Source organism: Stenella coeruleoalba, assembly GCF_951394435.1.
Source record: "Stenella coeruleoalba genome assembly, chromosome: 1".
Classification (NCBI taxonomy): domain Eukaryota; kingdom Metazoa; phylum Chordata; class Mammalia; order Artiodactyla; family Delphinidae; genus Stenella; species Stenella coeruleoalba.
The window spans coordinates 139,448,265-139,467,116 of NC_137169.1; the positions used below are offsets into that span (position 1 = coordinate 139,448,265).

At 41.0% G+C, this 18,852-nt stretch overlaps 2 long non-coding RNA genes across 3 annotated transcripts in view; one reads left to right on the forward strand and one right to left on the reverse strand.

Moving 5' to 3' along the window:
• The window catches only part of LOC307193223, a 284,938-nt gene that overhangs the window by 152,865 nt on the left and 113,221 nt on the right, over positions 1 to 18,852 (forward strand). The gene's annotated exons all lie outside the window — the stretch shown is intronic.
• Positions 3,752 to 13,659, reverse strand: LOC307187701. Its single transcript, XR_013828689.1, has 3 exons — positions 13,234 to 13,659; positions 10,812 to 10,969; positions 3,752 to 3,853 (listed from the first exon to the last, which is right to left on the reverse strand). It is a non-coding gene; the product is annotated as an uncharacterized lncRNA (long non-coding RNA).

The following is an 18,852-nucleotide window of genomic DNA, read 5'->3' on the forward strand; positions in this document are numbered from 1 at the left end:
TAACTCGGGAACAGCCGGATGGAAGAGATGCATCGGGCAAGGAATGGGAAAGGGTGGGGAGTTTCCATGCCATCTCTGAGCACACCACTCTTCCCCACATCTCCAAGTATTCACCAACCCGGAGGCTCTCTGAACCCCGTTCTTTGGGGGTTTTAGGGAGGCTTCATTACATAGGCATGACTGATTAAATCATTAGCCAAAGGGGATTGAACTCAATCTCTAGAGCCTTTCCCTTCCCTGGGGGTGGGAGGGAAGGTGGAGGGAGGACTGAAAGTTCCAACCTTCTAATCACATGGTTGGTTCCTCTGGTGACCAGCCCCTATCCTTAGGTGACCTAGGGGCATTGCACTAGTCACCTCATTAACATGACAAAAGATATTTTAATTGTTCTCATCCTTTAGGAAGTTCCCAGTGTTTTAGGAGCTCTGTCCCAGAAACAGGGGTAAAGACCAAATACATATTTCTTATCTAAATCACAATATTACAGGCTGAACTGTTCCCCACTCACCAAACTCATATGTTGAAGTTCTAACCCTGACACCTCAGAATGTGACTGTATTTGGAGATAAGGTTTTTTAAAGAGGTAGTTAAGTTGAACTGAGTTCATTTGGGTGGGCCCTCATCCAAGACAAATAGTGTCCTTATAAGCAGAGGAAATTAGGGTACAGACACTTGCAAAGGAAAGACCATGTGAAGACAGAGAGAGGAGAACACAGTCATCTAAAAGACAAAGAGCGAGACCTGCCAAATCCTTGACCTCGACTTCTAGGGTCCAGAATTGCGAGAAAATAAATTTCTGTTGTTTCAGCCACCTGCCTGTGGTACTTTGCTACTGCAGCCCCAGCAATCTAATACAGCATCTGCTACCAGTAGGTGCTAAATAAATGTCAAGCCTTGCAGTGACAACACGGAGAGGAGGCTGTCCAGAGGTGATGACGTGAAGTCAGTGGCATGAGGACTGGGGGAACACGACCAGGGAGTCCTGGTCACCCCACACGGCAAAGGCCATATTTGCAGTTGTTTCCATAGCGTGTCATCGATAATTTGCTTTTCTGCCTTCCGGACAGCCTCAGACCTTGCCTCCTTTTTTGACAACTGCTTCAAAGGTCCTTGGACTAAAGCCACCCTCTCAACACTGGTCACTAGGCTTCCTTATCAAAAGGGTCTTCAGTGTTCTCCCTTCCCCAACTGTAGATCGCACTGACCTTCATCTACACTTTACACCACTCCTACCCAGTAGGAGAGACGATAAGAATATTAGCTTACATTCCACATATTTCATTCTTTCTTCCCAGTGATTCTGGGAGCTATGCAAGATGAGTACTATTATACTCATTTTACACGTTTAAAAAGTGAGACTCAGAGAGAGGTTAAGTGACTTCTTAACATCGCACGGGCGCCATGTGATACAGCCAGTGGGATCCAGTCATCAGAAACTAAAGCGCATGCTCTTTCCATCGCACCACGAAGCGTACTGTAATGTAATTCACCATCTTTCAGTTACTGCAATATACAAGTCACAGGCAATGCTGATGAAATTGCTCAAAAAGCTCTCTGTGATATCTGCGACAGACCTAAAAATCACAGTGCAAATGAAAATTGTGCTATATTAAAATTCAACTGGACTTTCAACTATATTGAACCTTGATGTCATCATTTGCAGGAAAGAGGAATGACTGAATTCTTAAAATATTCAAGGTACTGATCTATGAGGGTTATATAAACACACACAACAGTGGCATCATAAACTTCAAATAAAAGTCAGATAAAGAACATTTTTATTATTTACCAATGACTGCTAGTTACTCTTCTATGTTCATTTATTGAATAAATACTTATTGAGCACTTGCTATGTACCAGTCACTGTTCTAAGTGTTGAGATTATAAGCAGTAAACAAACAGGTGAAATGCCCTCCTCTTAGGGAATTCATTTATTATCTTGTTGTGTACTCAACCGTCTAGTGGTTAGGACTCCACAGTTTCACTGCCCAGGGCGCCAGTTCGATCTCTGGTCAGGGAACTAAGATCCCGTGAGCCACGCAGCATGGCCAAAAAATACTAATAATAATAAATTTTAAGAAATTGAAAAAAAAAAAGAGAACGCTGCTATGAAGGTATCTATATTTGGCATTTTACAGAAGAGGAGATAGAAGCTTTGGGAGTTTAGGTATTTTTCCCAAAGGCATCAGCTAGTGAGGGGAAGACTCAGGATGGAATCGGAGTCAATGTGATGCCAAAGCCCTAAATAAGGCACCCAAGCGGCTTCCATCAGGAAGCCCGACATGTAATGCCTGGTCTCGGAGTAAGTACCCAGTCCTAGAATACAGTACCCTTGCTCCGGGGTAGGGACCCTGTGTCCATGCTGTCTTGTCTCTGTGTTGCTCTGCAGAGGCGTTTCATTGTTGCTGTTTTGGATCCTCTTCCCCCAGCTGTGCCTAGACTAACACCTAGAGAAATGTGTGGGGAAAGATTGCAGCTGAGAATAAAACTTAGATGTGAAGTGAGCTGACATCAATGAGGGGGACCCTCTCCAGGAGTTGAGTTAGAGAATAACAAAAAGCCTTTCATTTCCCTTGAGCGTGCCACCACCCAGGGCCCCCCAGGGACAGTCTTATGGCTGTTGACCGAGTAGCCGGCAGGCCACCACCAGGCAGGAGTTTATCTGTACTCACTCCGAAGCCGGGTAATACAGTCCTTCAGCTAGAGCCCTGGACTGAGCAGACTCTTCTAATCCTTCTTCCCTCAGGAGGCAAGACTTGCTTAGTGCTGCCTCTGGCTGGAATTTATATGCTACAGAAATATAAAATAAGCTGAATTGAGTCTGAGAAAGCTTCCAAGTTCTTACAGAGGCTGGGTGTTCGGAAACCAACCCACATTCATCAGGACTTATAGGTGTGTTTACTGTCAGAATTTTTCCACACAGGTTCAAGTCATGCAGGGCCTTTCTCAGGAATCTGAGTCTAAACTGTTTTTTTTTTTAATTAATTAATTTATTTATTTATTTTTGGCTGCATTGGGTCTTTGGTGCTGCGTGCGGGCTTCCTCTAGTTGCGGCAAGTGAGGGCTACTCTTCATTGCAGTGCGCGGGCTTCTCACTGCAGTGGCTTCTCTTGTTGCGGAGCACAGGCTCTAGGCGCGTGGGCTTCAGTAGTTGTGGCTCGCAGACTCAGTAGTTGTGGCTCGCGGGCTCTAGAGTGCAGGCTCAGTAGTTGTGGCGTACAGGCTTAGTTGCTCCATGGCATGTGGGATCCTCTTGGACCAGGACTTGAACCCGTGTCCCCTACATTGGCAGGCAGATTCTTAACCACTGGACCACCAGGGAAGCCCTAAACTGTTTTTCAGAGCATCCCGAGCTATCTGGCTGCCTCAGCATGCTAAATAAAGGTCCAAAGAACCAGGGAGTTTGTCTAGTGACATGCCTGTATGAGCTGGAGCCAGCCCGTGGTCTTTCTGTCTTTCTGTGTTTCTCTCTCTATAAAGATTAAAACAATACGTGCCTCACTAAGGATCGTACTCCAAGGCTTTGAAATCATATTGCAAGAGAAATCAGATTGCATCTGATTTTTATCGCATTCAGTGAAATTCTTAGTACTGTCACACGCTGCTCCAGGCACGGAGGGGCAGAGCCAACCAAGGATTTAGGTGAAAGGCTCCTTCCTTCCTGCTCTGGCCACCCCCTGCCCCAGGTGAGGTATCCACGCCCCTCCCTCTAGACCATGCTCCAGGTACTGAAGACCCCAGAATTGTCCAGCCAAATTGTCTTGAGTCAACTTTCAGGACCTCCAAGAGCTTCTTGCTAGGGTCCGACCTCCGACAGGTGAACCGTACCACCGAGGAACTCACGCCTGGGCTCCTGAGCAAGACAAAACCAGAATTAAAATATCTAGAGGAGTGTTGTCCCCTACAAAGCAGTCCCCTTGGAGGTTACACGCTTATCTTCAGCAGGCAGCTACTGCTCAAAATATTCTGACACTGATTTTTTAAAAATTACCTTTGGAGGTAGATTATGAACCACATCAGAAAGCCAATCTCATTATTTCACATCACAGTTTGCATTTGACAAAAAACAACATTCCCCGGAAGGATGATGCATATTACTCAGCAGATTTAGTTCCTGTGTTTTCCAAGTCAAATATGAAATAAAAGAAGGTCTGTTATATAAACACACCTGTTTATTTTAGCTTCCTTCTGAAACTATACCAAAGTGACAATGAAGAAAGAAAAAAGGCATAAATCTGCACAAAGAAAATGAGAGAGAAACTTGAGGAGGAAATGGGAATCAATATTTTGGAAACTGGTAAATGGATGGAGAAGTGGCCACTGACTTGTCAGACCCTAGAAAACTGAAGCCTGAGCCTGTCATAAGGACAGCTAAGACAATGTCTGATTTTACCTGAAAACCCTACCCCAAGAATTAGAGGCAACAAGTAACTCAGAGTCAGGAACGCTAGATGGGGGCAATAAAAAGAGAATTTGTTGAAAATTTCCCTAAGGAGCAATTCAACCCACAGATCCCTTCCCCCAGACAGGCAACAATCCTTCCCCAACCCGAGAAGAAGACATAAGGGCCATTCTCTAAAATCCCCACCCAGAGAGACTCTGCATCTTGGAACACCATTCCACAAAGCAAGGATGGAAGTCCTTGCTAAAAATGGGTCATTCATTGAAAATATGCTGAACATGGAGACCCCAGCTCCCTTTTGCTTGATGACCAAAATGAACATGGTTGCCTCAAAAGAGGCAGGCACTTGGAGTGGAGATAAATAGGATAACAAACATTTATTGAACGTCTTCTGTCTGCCAGATCCTGCCACATGCTTGGCCTTCAACAGGAAGCCCGGCACAATTCCTGCTCTTGCACAGTTTTCTGTCTAAATCACGTTGCGTAGTTCACTGATCTGCTCGCCAATCAACTTCATACATAAGCATTAAGGGATATTGGGTATGAGAAAGTCCCATATAGATGGTAAGAAACAATCCTGAAAGCAGTTATTGATTGATTAAGGAATACTTTTGTTAAACTTTTTATTTTATATTGGGGTATAGCCGATTAACAACGTTGTGCTAACTACCGAAGCCCACATTCCTAGAGCCTGTGCTCTGCAGCAAGAGAAGCCACCGCAATGAGAAGCCTGCACACCGCAACAAAGAGCAGCCCTAGCTCGCCACAACTAGAGAAAGCCCGTTGGCAGCAACGAAGACCCAACGCAGCCAAAAATAAATAAATAAATAAATAAAAGAATTTTAAAAAGCTTTTGAAAACAAAGAAACAAAAAACAATGTTGTGATAGTTTCAGGTGTACAGCAAAGTGACTCAGCCATACATATACATGTATCCACTCTCCCCCAAAACTGCCCTCCCATCCAGGCTGCCATATAACGTTGAGCAGAGTTCCCTGTGCTATACCGTAGGTCCTTGTTGGTTATCCATCTTAAATATAGCAGTGTGTACATGTCGATCCCAAACTCCCTAACTCTCCCTTTCCCCCACCCTTTGCCCTTGGTAACCATAAGTTTGTTCTGTAAGTCTATGAGTGTGTTTCTGTTTTGTAAATGAGTTCATTTGTATCATTTCTTTTTAGACTCCACATATAAGGGATATCATATGATATTTCTCTTTCTCTGTCTGACTTCACTCAGTATGACAATCTCTAGGTCCGTCCATGTTACTTCAAATGGATTAAGGATACTTTTGCATGTGTTTAAGAGAAAAAGAAAGTGCAGGAGCAAAAGAAGACATAAGCAAAATGGACTGAGAGTAAATAATACAGACATGGAAGCAATAAGAAAAATTGGGAAAATTGTGCAGGGTCACGTGGAAGATAAAACACGGAGGACTTGAGAAGTGGTGATGCACTATTCAGACTCAGAAAGAGAGGTCCTTGAGCAGGAAAATCTCCAATAGGGGCCATATTTGAGGCCACTAATTCTAAAAGCTGAACATGATTAAAATGGGCATGGAGGGTGGACAGTTCTATTCAATGGAAAGACCAGATACATGTCTAACTCAGCAACAAAGACACAAGTGGCAGGGATCTGGATTACAGCTGAGTTGGGAAAATCGAGAGAAAGATAAAATTTATGGTTAGTAGTCATTAGTTGGGCTTTGGCTGTTGAGAATTTATTCCTTTGTGCTCACTCCCTTCTATGGATTTTTGATCCCCCTTTTGGGGGAATCACCTATTTTATGAGGTTTTGGTGAGTCAACGTCCATCTCCCACGGTGAAATCAAAAGGGGCCAGGTTCTCCCTTTTTCCACTGGATGGGAGGAGTGGGAAGGCAGGAGGGGCATGAGACTTCAGTTTGACAAATGTGACATTCTCTCCTGGGACTCTGCATCTTGAATGGGGAGCGAGTTGAAGACGAGAGCATTGCAATGGAAGTAGAGTGAAGGAGAAGAGACCTGACCCTTCCTGTGCATGGGCTTCCAGCCCCCTTGCCTCTTGCTTACTCTGTAAACCATCTGTTGGTTCTTGGAGCCACCGATATCCTTTCAACTGATTCCCACTTTGAAAGATATTGCCAGATTTCTCTTCTCCTGCTTGCAGCCCAAATTCCTGACTGATACAAGGGAGATACCATAAAGGAAGAATTGGGTGCATTAGGTAACTGGATGGGAGACAGCAAGGACAGCTCCTAGGGGAAGTATGAAATGGATGATTAGTGCCATCGGCAGAGATGGGAAATATAAAGACACAAGATTTGTTTGGAAAAAGATAATACCTTGGTATGTTTGAGCCCTGAGTTCAATGCCCTTTGAGCAGCTGGGAAAAGAGGACTGCAAAGTAGCAAGACACAGAGCTGAACAGGGACACTTGGAAAAAATGTGCATATGTAACAACATTCACAAGGATAGATGTAATCCTGCAAAGGGGATTATAGAGGAGGAAGGGCAGAATTCTAAGATATAAGCCCTCCTAGAGAGTTGCAACTCATAGAAAATTATTTTAGGGAAGAAAAAGTAACGACTCATGGGAGCTGAATATGCTTATCTTGTTTTAATGCTTTGTGTTTTTTTGTTTGTTGGTTGGTTTTTTTTGGTTGCAGTGGGTCTTCATTGCTGCACGCGGGCTTTCTCTAGTTGTGGCAAGCGGGGGCTACTCTTTGATGCGGTGCGTGGGCTTCTCATTGCAGTGGCTTCTCTTGTTGCGGAGCACAGGCTCTAGGCACGCAGGCTTCAGTAGTCGCAGCACGTGGGCTCAGTAGTTGTGGCGCACAGGCTTAGTTGCTCTGCGGCATGTGGAATCCTCCTGGACCAGGGCTTGAACCCGTGTCCCCAGCATTGGCAGGTGGATTCTTAACCACTGTGCCACCAGGGAAGTCCCTAATGCTTTGTTTTTAAACTTCCTAAAGATCTCAATATCCTAGGTAATACCATACATCTTGATGTAAAGAGAGTGGATAACTTTGGATACAAGTTCCAGAAACTGTTGACCTTAATTGGCTTAAAGAATATCGGATTATATTACCTTAGGAACAAGAAGTCCATAGATAGGGCAATGTTCAGAATTGGTGAGTCAGGGATTCATCTCTGCTTTGGATCCATTGGGTCTGTCCTCCTCTATGTGTTGGATCTGACATCCAGTTGGTTCTCGTCAGAGTCACAGGAAGGCCATATTAGTTCCAGATGTGACAAGAATAATAAAGGGCTATTCTTCATTCTGTTTCTTGAAAGTGAAGATACATTTTCCAGAAGCTCCTACTCAACTTTCCCTCTTGTCACATCGACCAGAATTGTGTCACATTGCCACGCCTGCACCATGCTTGACTCAAACCATTTAAGAGTCACCCCATGGGGCTGGGGCCAGCCTGCCTGCAGCACACAACAAGGCAAAGGAAGAGTAGTGTAGACCCTTGAACAAAACAGTGGTGGACACAATGAGATAGTATAATAGGAGCAGCTAACACAAAGCAGCCATGAAGAGTCGTAGAATCAACATTGTCTGCTCCCCGGTGTGAGGCTAGTGCTGTACATTAAAATTCCATAATTAATTGAGCTTGATGTCTGATCTGGAGGTAACTTTAGGATAAGCTATGCATCTTTATGGGATTTTAAAAGAGGCATCATTACACAATTTCAATTTGAACAATTCTTACTAAGCCATGGTTTTTTAGCCACTGCTTAACTCATCTGTACTCTTCTTTTTCTTTTCTTCTGTCTCTATCCTTGACTCCTAAAGCTTTTCAAAAATCACAGGTAGCCCAGAGGCGAAACCCTTCTGAACTCCTAGTTTGTCCACCACAATTCCACCAAAGCCAGTGATTTGTAGGTATATAGGGACGGCATTGACAATGGCTGCCTGGGTCAGGAGTAATTAAAAAATGTCAATGGTCAAGGATGGAAATCACTTCAAGCCCAACTGAAGCATTTAGCTATTTTCCTGCTACATCCTTTTAGGCCTCTTTGAGCTTATAAATATTAATTTAAAGACTACCAACAAGGACAGTAAACGGATTTAGGCATAAAACTTCCTGTCAGAGGTGATTTATATCCAATAAAAGGAGAGCAGGATAGAGAAAGCCTGCTTCGCTAAGTTTATGATAGACAGTGAAATAGTACCATCAAAATAAAAAGGCTTTCAGTCTGTCGTCGGCTGTGTGGGTGTCTTCCTTCTTAATAAGCGGCATGCTAGAATTGTATTGTTTGCTTTTATCAGCGCCTTGCACTGTCGAGGAAAAGTTCTACTGCATTGCTAATTGAACTTGTACAGATTTATAAGCTCAAGGCCTGTGCATGAGAGAGATTATTAGGGCTTAAAAGATAATAGCGCCAGCAAGAAAATTAAAACTGCTTTCAGCACTTAGATTTCAATAGTGCCTAACTTCTACCCTTTATACATCCCGCGATGGACTAAGCATTTGTTTGAAAGAAGATCTGTCTTAGCGTCCATGCAAGAGTGATGAAGCCCCAGAGAACTGGGCTGCCATCTTACCTTGCACACAGCCCAGTGCTACAAGGGACCTCCCCACGTGAGTCTGAAAGTGATGTTTCAATGAAGCTGCTTCCTAGGTTAACAACTTGGCACTCCTAGATGATCGCTGCTGGGAGATACTTCTCCATGAGTTTTCACATGTCTATACATCTTGAAAGCAGAGGCACTCTCTGCTTTTGCTCCAGACTGTCTTTTCACGTTCTCTGTACAGCAAACAGCTTTGGTAGAGAGAGATGGGGTCTCCCTCAAAAGCAAAAGGTAGGTTTGCAGCTCAGGGTTCTTCTCCCATAGCATAACCCACTGTGTGTACAGGGGCCACATGCCCTCTTCATATTGCCTTGTGAGAACTGGGACTTGGGAAACTGGAGCAGATGCTGATACTCTGTTATTGCTTTTGCAATAGGTAATACAACCCTTTGCCTCTGATCTAGGAGCCTGTATCTTCCGCCAGCATCCAGGAGCAGGCTAACTTCTCAGCGTTCAAATAGGGAAAATCTCAGACCCCTCACAGTTTGTAAAAGTAATGTGAACTTAGAAAAGCCATTTGTCTAATCTTTCAAATAAAAAGGAGACTAGCACCTACCATAATACATCACTATTCCCTACGTTTCCATATCTAAGAACGTACAATTTTCCTTTGGCCATAACCAATGAGAAAGTAGTATAATGATCATTGTTAGGGAGGGTTATGGAGGAAACTTTTCTTGAATCTCTAAGAAAAAATTTTCTGACAAAAAAACCCCAAAAAACCCCGAGATGAACTAAATGGTCAGTTGACCAATTAATGTCCCTTCCAGCTCTTCATCTCACAGGTTTACTTAAATATTAAGAAATATTTATGGTCAATAGAAACACCAACAGATACTGTACATAAACATTTAGAAATACAAGTTTACACAGCAACATATAACTCAAGAATACTTTTAACACAATTTTCTGAAATGTATGTACTTTCTAGTTAGCTAAGGCTAAGATCTTTGACAGTGTCTTCTTTTCTTTCTTTCTATTATTTGTTTCAATAGTAAGTATTGCAAAGCACTGTTTAAGAGCAAGAAATAAAACAGTCCATGCTCTCAATCTAGCTGACTGGTATCAAGAAAGACATACACACACATGAGTCAAATGAGTGAAGGAGAAAAAAGAGAGTAGAAGTGCCAGGTGAGGGTTTAACGTGGGCATGGCTGGCCTCAGGATTTTAAGTGGAAAAATCCATATGGAACATATTACCTGAAAATTCCACTCTAGTGTCTGGTCAGTGAGGTGAGGTGAAAGCTAAGATATATGAAGTTATTTCTTTGTGTCTAGAAAAAATGGATTTGACCATGGCTCATTTTATGTCTATTGGAAGTCACCAAGCACTATTAGTTCAACTCTTATAACTTCTGACATTAATACAATCTAAATTTTTGAAAACTATTGCTGACTTGGTTGTATTATAAAAGTCTAATTTCACTCTTGCTTCTCGCCGTCTTATAATCTAACTTTGGCTTTGTCCTGCCATCCAAGGGGGTTACTGGGATCCAATAAGTTCAGCCCATCAAGAACTTTTTGTTGTCTACTGGCTGATCATCTGGCTCCGTTAAAGAGGCTGGAGGTCACACCAAGGGATGTATGAACTATTGTGCCCATTCTCCACTTGTTCCCAGGTAAACAGAGTGAAACTTCCTACCTCTTTTACTGCCCCATCCCCAGATTATAAGTAAGAAAAGATACCACCCTTAACCAAGTTTTCCCCCATTCAGAGATCACAGTGTTGTTCCTTTTAGATCATGAAGAGGAGAAGTAAGTTGAACATTATCTCTTTAAAATGAACAAGGATGAGATTTATATAAGGAGAGGTAGGCGGATAGAGCCCATGATAACAAATACTGAGGTTACCTGAAGTTCCCTTGGACATCACTCCAAGATTTAAAAGTAGTGCATGTGTGGGAGCAAACCCTGGATGAAGATATACATTCCTAAAGAGAACAGTATGGTTGAACAAAGCTTCGATGATGGAATTAACATGAAACAAAGGCCCTCTGAGGAAGATCAGTCTGAAAAGAAATGAAGAATACATAAAACTTTGTTGCATTTATGGAATTTATATGCTGCTGACCAGTAAGTATAAAGTTCCATTCCCTTGGTCCTCACTATCATTCATGTATTACTTGTCAGTAAATGCGATGCACTCAGAACATAACAGCTCCGGTGATATTTCTTTTCCCACTGCAGCTTTACTGCACCCATGAAACTCTGTAATCTTTAAATTCCCTCACTGTTAACATCTGCTGAAACGTTATTGGTCCCAGCATAGCCAAGCTGCTCTGAAATTACATTTAGCAGAGTAGTTAATGCTAACAGTATAATTCTCAATGCAACCATGTTTGAAAAGAGCTTTAGAACAGGCACAATGATTGCACTTCCTTTAGGTTTTATCTCTTTCATATCTGTTTTGTATCACCATCTCACTGGCTTCGAGCGTGCTCATTGAAAAAGAGCATATTGTATATATATTGTTCAGTAGACACCGTATTACAATCCAATTTTTTTTTTTAATTCCATAGCCGAAACTCGCTTTTTCTAGTGCTTTTTTAACAAAATGAAATTCCTTTGCAAGATATGATTATAACCATTTAGCGGTTTGAGGAGGGAACTCAATCAACCTTCTGTAAAAGGAAGATATTTTATCACCCTGTTAAGGTGTTTTGAATGTTTTCAATCCAAGTGGTCCTACACATAAGCAAAATAAACAGGTTGCTTATGGTGCTTGTTAATGAGGACGCATTCATTCTATTATCATAAAGTTGTTAACATTTAAAAAAATACTTTGCCTTGAAAAACTATCTTTGTTAAAACTCCAAGAGTATAAACATTGCATTGACATTACTTTAAAATTAATATATCCATATATTTATAACATATTTTATATTAGTGTAATTATTTATTTATATTTAGTATACTAGAACATGATGTTTAACCATGTTCAAACTGTAGGCGTTTATCTGATCTAGTAAGAGCCGTAGTATATGGCTTGGTAAATACTAAAGATTTCTCTTCCCCAGAGAATATTCTTCCTCAAATTAAAATATGAAATTTTTAATTGAATTTCACCATTAAGTAAAAATATATATTAATAATTTAATATTAAGCGAAATCAGATGAACTTATTAAGTTCTAATCATTTTGAGGGCAGGAAATACGTCTTACTAGCAAAGTAGAGAGCAATATTTTAACACAAGTTAATCTAACTTCTGAATATATGAAGGAAGAAAGTCTGTGCTCAAGAATGTTCACACTGTAACTTGAACAAGCTTTTACATAACTTTCCTCAAATGAACAAGATGTTTGCCAAAGTTGATGCCATAAAATATATTACAGTCAAAGATAATAATTCTATAAAATTATTACTATATATGTTGTCTCTTGAATATTTCTTGTATCATGTGTAATAGTCTGTTGGGATCAGAGGGCAGATTATATTCCTAGCTATTTCTGCAGCATCTATGCCAGGATATAAACAAGATTAAGTCTTTTCTAATAAACAGCTGTTGGATTTCTCTCTCCCCCCGCACACCCCCATCCCAGGAATCCTCATCCTCCCTGGGTTTCTCATTCCCCATGCCAAGAGCAGTTACAGCCATTGTTCAGAAATCCTCTTTCCAGAAATTCTTTCCTTTGCACTAGTGCCCTCTACTTGCTGGCTAGACTCTTCGCTTGGGTCCCCCTAATCCCTCTCTATTCAGTCCCACTTTGACTAGATTTCAGGGTCTCTGCTACACTTCTGCGTGTCATCCAGACCCATGACTTGCATGTGATCTGAGTAGGTGTCCCATCTTCAAGCAGAAAATGCTTGCCAAGCTCCCACTTGCAGGTACTAACCCTCAGCATCGCTACTCACCCAACTGTGCTCTGTAACCAGATTCTAGTTGCCTGATTCTCCTCTGATCACTGGCGTCCCTCCCTGAGCCTAAAATATTCCTGTGCCAGCGTTTATTCAATCACTCTATTTCTTACTTCTGGCTCCCCACATCCAAACCTGTTTCCCTGCATCCACTCTCCAAGGTTGATGAGATCAAAACATTATTTCTTTTATGGTATTTGGTTGCCTTTCATGGTACACACACAAGTTTATAATAAAAGCTCTACACAGAAAGAAACAAAAAAAGCTCTGAGGTTTTAAAGCATATTCACAAATTAATTTACCAGACGATGCAAAACGTTATATCATCATTGAATGTTTACCTTCATAATGCTCATCTCCTAACCTCGTACAAGGACATGCATGTAGGAAATCTTATATTTGAGATCCAAGCAATACCTGATTAATGAACGGCAGTAAATTATAAGTTGCCAGCTGCTTTTCCAACATTCAACTGTAATAACGATCTGAATTCATATCTCCTTTTTCTCCTTCTTTTTCCTCATCATTACCATAAAACTAGAAGCATATGGGATGATATTATTAAGGCAAGGTGAAATCTATGGAAAACAGAAAAAGGAGACAGAAGGTTGTTTAAAACCATTGCCTTGGTATGTGTGTGCATGCATGAGAGAGAGAGAGAGAGAGAGAGAGAAATTTCCCTGTTTCATCTTCTTTAAGACTCGTCATCCACAATGCATAAGGAGACTCTATCAAGTGACCTAAAGAGACATAGACATTGCCTGCAGCTGCCTTCTTTGAAATTCCTTCCCAACCTATAGCCCTTATGGGTGGGCTTAGGCGGCCCGATTATGCTTTTTTCTGGCCTCAGCTGATTGGACTCGAAGTAGATACATGACCCTGAGGGTAACCAAGATCTAGCTGGAGTTGAGCCAATAGGATTTTGCTATTTGTTTTCTTTTTCACTCCCTTCTCTTTCCCTCTCTCCCAGTAAGACACATAGAAACTGGAAAGAAAATGTCATTTAGAGTTGAGTCTGCCAGTGAAGCCACAGCAAACGAGAGCATGGCAGGTCAAGTGCACAGAAACCGAAGCCCTGCAGGAGAAATTAGTGGAGAAAATAATGATACAGATAAACGAAAAGAAGCAGAGAAAATAAACAATGCAACTCTATAGAAAGAGATTCTTGATACAAGGCAGAGTAAATAGGATTTAGAAAAGATCAAATATGGGGTGTGAGAAAAAGAAAGGAATCGAAGGAAGACTTCTAAAAAAATAGTTGACCATCATTTCTTTAGCAACCATCTCAATCCAACCTTTAATAAAATGCCGCCACAAATTCTATTTGTTAATTTAACACATATTTATGGAGCACCAACTTTGTATTCAGTAGTCTACTAACCCTTGGGTATAAATCAGAAAATAAACCAAAGTCCCAGCCCTCAATAACTGTTAAGTCTTACCGGAAGAGACGAACAATCCATTACATTTCAGTGAGGGGAAAGTGTGTTGCACAGAGAAGCATCTTACCCAACTGTTTCCCATGGGAGCGTGGGAAGGCAAGAAGGCTAGAGCAAAAGGAAGGATATGGAATAACCAGAGAAAGCGACATGGAAGAGCATTCCAGGGAGAAGGAGTCATGTGTATTCTCTTAGGACTTGCGATTTGTTCTGTTTCTTAACGGAATTTAAATGCAATATTTGGAAAGTAATGTCAGCAGCTAAAATGTAGTGTGTTGTGGACTTTCTCTTTAAGTGCGTAAGGAATTCTGAATAAGGAGATTATTGTGAGGATTCTATGACCTTCAGTGTTGAGAAAAGAGTTGAAGGATGAGCAGAAATTGAACTGGTGGAGAAAAAGGACAGAGGGACACCCATGTTGCTCCATAATCTTTCCCATGTGGGCTCTGTGTGTATATATTTCTTCTCAAGTATATTGTAGGTTCTTTGCAAGCAGCAGTTATATGCTTTTCCTATACATCTTTCATATATCTACTGCTTTGCTGTGCACAAGAATGTTATAAAAAATTTTCCTCAATGTTTGATTTTTGTGCTTTATGAGTCAGAGATAAGAATTAGAAATGCTTGACTCTGTTTTCTGTATACCAAAAGTCCAAACATCTAGAAAATTCTGAAAGCACAGCATCTGATGCTTGCTCGTTTTCCCCAAAAGCAGTTGCTATGACCCCTTTTAGAAGCGTGTTGGCAGAGTGTGTGTACTCAGATATTTTCACTTACTCACTAGGTTCACGGATAAAATTTTTTTGATGTATCTCTTTAGCAGACCCTAGAAGTGAGTTTACTTACTCATAATGCAGTTTGGATGTCAAGTGCGGGGCTGCATTGAGACTATCTCAACGTCCATTCATAGTTTATGATGGCTTCAAACAGGTAGTAACGATGGGATTAGTGACCAAAGTACAAAACAAAGTATGTGATCCTGCTAATATATCAAAAATTAGAACTAATAAAACAATTTGAATAAGGCAAAGAAGTAAATTCATCCAGGAATTTGATATAGGATTACCATTATATACTTTAATACCTAAATATACCATGAAAACTTTTGATCAAAAAATTCAGACAAAGTTACAAATACAAGAGCGGTTTTATTCTTTTGTTTCTATCAATACAGTATCTTAGAATATACTTGACAAACTATCTGCAAAGAATTACTTCACTTTATACATTAACATGAATACTACAGGTAAGCATACCCTAAAATCTTGAACTAATACCTATATGTTATCATTAGCTAGTGGTTTATAATGACACTGTAATTCAATATAATAATGATAGTGAATACTCTTTTAGTATACAGATTTTTAAAATTGAAAGCAGGATATATAAAATATTCTGGAGTAGCTAATGCAATATCTCAAATAATTTTATAAATCAAAATCCAAACCTTTTTTTTTTTTTTTTGCGGTACACGGGCCTCTCACTGTTGTGGCCTCTCCCGTTGCAGAGCACAGGCTCCGGAAGCGCAGGCCCAGCGGCCATGGCTCACGGGCCCAGCCGCTCCGCGGCATGTGGGATCTTCCCGGACCGGGGCATGAACCCGTGTCCCCTGCATCGGCAGGCGGACTCTCAACCACTGCGCCACCAGGGAAGCCCCAAACCATTTTTAATTCAACAATTTTAATGCATTAAAAACACATGGAAGGGGCTTCCCTGGTGGCGCAGGGGTTAAGAGTCTGTCTGCCAATGCAGGGGATACGGGTCCAAGCCCTGGTCCAGGAAGATCCCACATGTTACAGAGCAACTAAGCCCGTGCGCCACAACTACTGAGCCTGCGCTCTAGAGCCCGCGAGCCACAACTACTGAGCCCATGTGCCACAGCTACTGAAGCCCGCACTCCTAGAGCCCGTGCTCCACAGCAAGAGAAGCCACCGCAATGAGAAGCCCATGCACCGCAACAAAGAGTAGCCCCCTCTCACCACAAGTAGAGAAAGCCCGTGCGCAGCAATGAAGACCCAACGCAGCCAAAAATAAATTAAATAAGTAAATTTATTTAAATAAATAAACAAAAACGTGGAAGATATAGGAATTTAAATTCTGAGCCTTACTTTGTCTTCTGTAAAATGAGAATAATAATCCCTACACTGTAAACCGGTGATTAGGATTAAATACAGTAATTTATACAAAATGCCTACTTCCTATTAGGGTGCAATGTGACTTGTTATTATTATCAATAAAAGCTAATATGTTGGCAGAATTATGGAGACAGTGAAAAGCTCAGCGGGTGCTAGCAGCGTGAGAGAAGGGAAAAATGAATGGTGGAGAACTGAAGGTTTTAGGGCAGGGAAACTATTCTGTATGAGAGTATAGTGGTAGATACGTCATTGTACATTTGTCAAAACCCATAGAATGTACAACACTGAGAGTGAACCCTAGCGTAAGCTGTGTGCTTTGGCTGACAATGATATACTGATGTTGGTTTGTCCATTGTTACAGATGTGTCACACTGACACAGGATCATTAGGGAAGGCTGTGGCAGGGGAGTGGTGGGTTGAGGAGAAGGGGTAGGAACTCTCTATTTTCAACTCAATTTTGCCGAGAACCTAAAACTACTCTAAAAAAATAAAGCCTACTAATATATTTTTAAAAAGGATCCCCCCAAAGCTAATATGAACAGAATATTTACTATTTTACAGACTTTATAGATCTGGTGATTTATTTAACCCTTATATCAACCTTATGAGGAAACTAAAGCACAGACTGGTTGAATAACCTCACACAGCTAATACGCAGTAAATAATAGAGCCTGAATTAAAAATAGTATACTAAGCGGCTTTTGAATTAAAGAACACTTCCAGGGAACAATGCATAAAAATATTAAATAAGAGAAGCAATGGTGATATTAGGAATAACTGAGTTACAGCCACAGAGCCATATCCAAGGGTTCAGAAATCCGATAATTCCCCACAGTCCAGCCTAATTCAAAATCAATTATTGGAGTATTTCTAAATAACATACGTAAAATTGGTGGATTCAGATCCCCTCTATTTTGGGAGATCAAATGAAAAGGGTAATGAGTTTTGAAAACCACTTCTCAAAACAATATTTTGGTCTGGGTATTCTTATTGCCATTTTCCCAATGAGAAAACTGAGGTTATGAGAGATGCAACAATTCACCTTAGCTAAAATCTTTTGTAGATCGAGACAGGGTATAAGTAAAATAGGTAAGCTGTTCCCTGAAGATTAGCAGGTTAGCAACTGAGGGTGCTGTGCTTCATAGTCAGAGTTCTCTTAGGAACTTCTCTCTTTTTCCCTGATCACCACTGGCTCCAAGCACAGTTGTGTGTATCGAGTTGCAGTCCCACGTGGATGTGCCTCTCCCAGATCACATCAACTCCAATATAAAATTAAAGAAATTAAAGAAAGTAGCCTCAAGTCAACACAGTAGTACCACGGGGCATTCAGACTCCACAGAAGTTTGAAGACATAAAGGGATTTCTCTCCCAGCAAAACAAGCAACTAGAACTTGAATATCACAAATCCCTACTATGAATAGCCTCTAGGTGATCTTGTTGCAATGCTTGGCATTCTCTCATATATTCTCATTCTTTTCCTCCTTTCTCAGACCCTCCCTCTTTTTTAATCACCCTATTTGCCACTTATGCAAAGTGATTTAGCTCTTTTCAGCTCCTATTCCTGATTCGACTCAACATTTCACAGAGTAGGTGTTGGATGAAGCTTTGAAAATATGTGTTCCCTTTTCTCCACACCCTCTCCAGCATTAGGGTAAGACAGGAATAAAGACACAGACCTACTAGAGAATGGACTTGAGGATATGGGGAAGGGGAAGGGTAAGCTGTGACAAAGCGAGAGAGTGGCATGGACATATACACGCTACCAAATGTAAAATAGATAGCTAGTGGGAAGCAGCTGCATAGCACAGGGAGATCAGCTCCGTGCTTTGTGACCACCTAGAGGGGTGGGATAGGGAGGGTGGGAGGGAGGGAGACACAAGAGGGAAGAGATATGGGAACATAGGTAAATGTATAACTGATTCACTTTGTTATAAAGCAGAAACTAACACACCATTGTAAAGCAATTATACTCCAATAAAGATGTAAAAAAAAAAAAAGAAAAGAAAATATATGCGTTTGCAAGTCACCTTTTCTAACTCAGGTTTAAAAGTTAACTTCTCGATTTCTATCTGGTGGTGGTTTTTTATTTCTCCAGTTACATATTCATTTAAATGTTTTACAAACAGTAGAGAAGATCAGCCTAATGAATGTATTCTAATTGTCTGTTACACTCCAGTTGTGAATTTTTTTTAAAGTGTGTTTTAGGCTGAGAAAAGCATTTTTTAAAAAATATTTGGGGGAAGGATTAAAATTAACTGGAAAGTTAAAGAACCATTCTCTGCGTGTATTAAAAGTCACTCTGGGGCACGTTTTATGAGTCTATTAATATCTGCAGCACGTGGTTGTATGCAGCAGGTTTTCATTCCAAGATAAATGTTAATGGAGCCCCAGAACATGCCCTGTTGGGTCCTGATGCTGAATTTTAGAGTGATGATGTGTGAAATGACACGTAAATTAGGTTA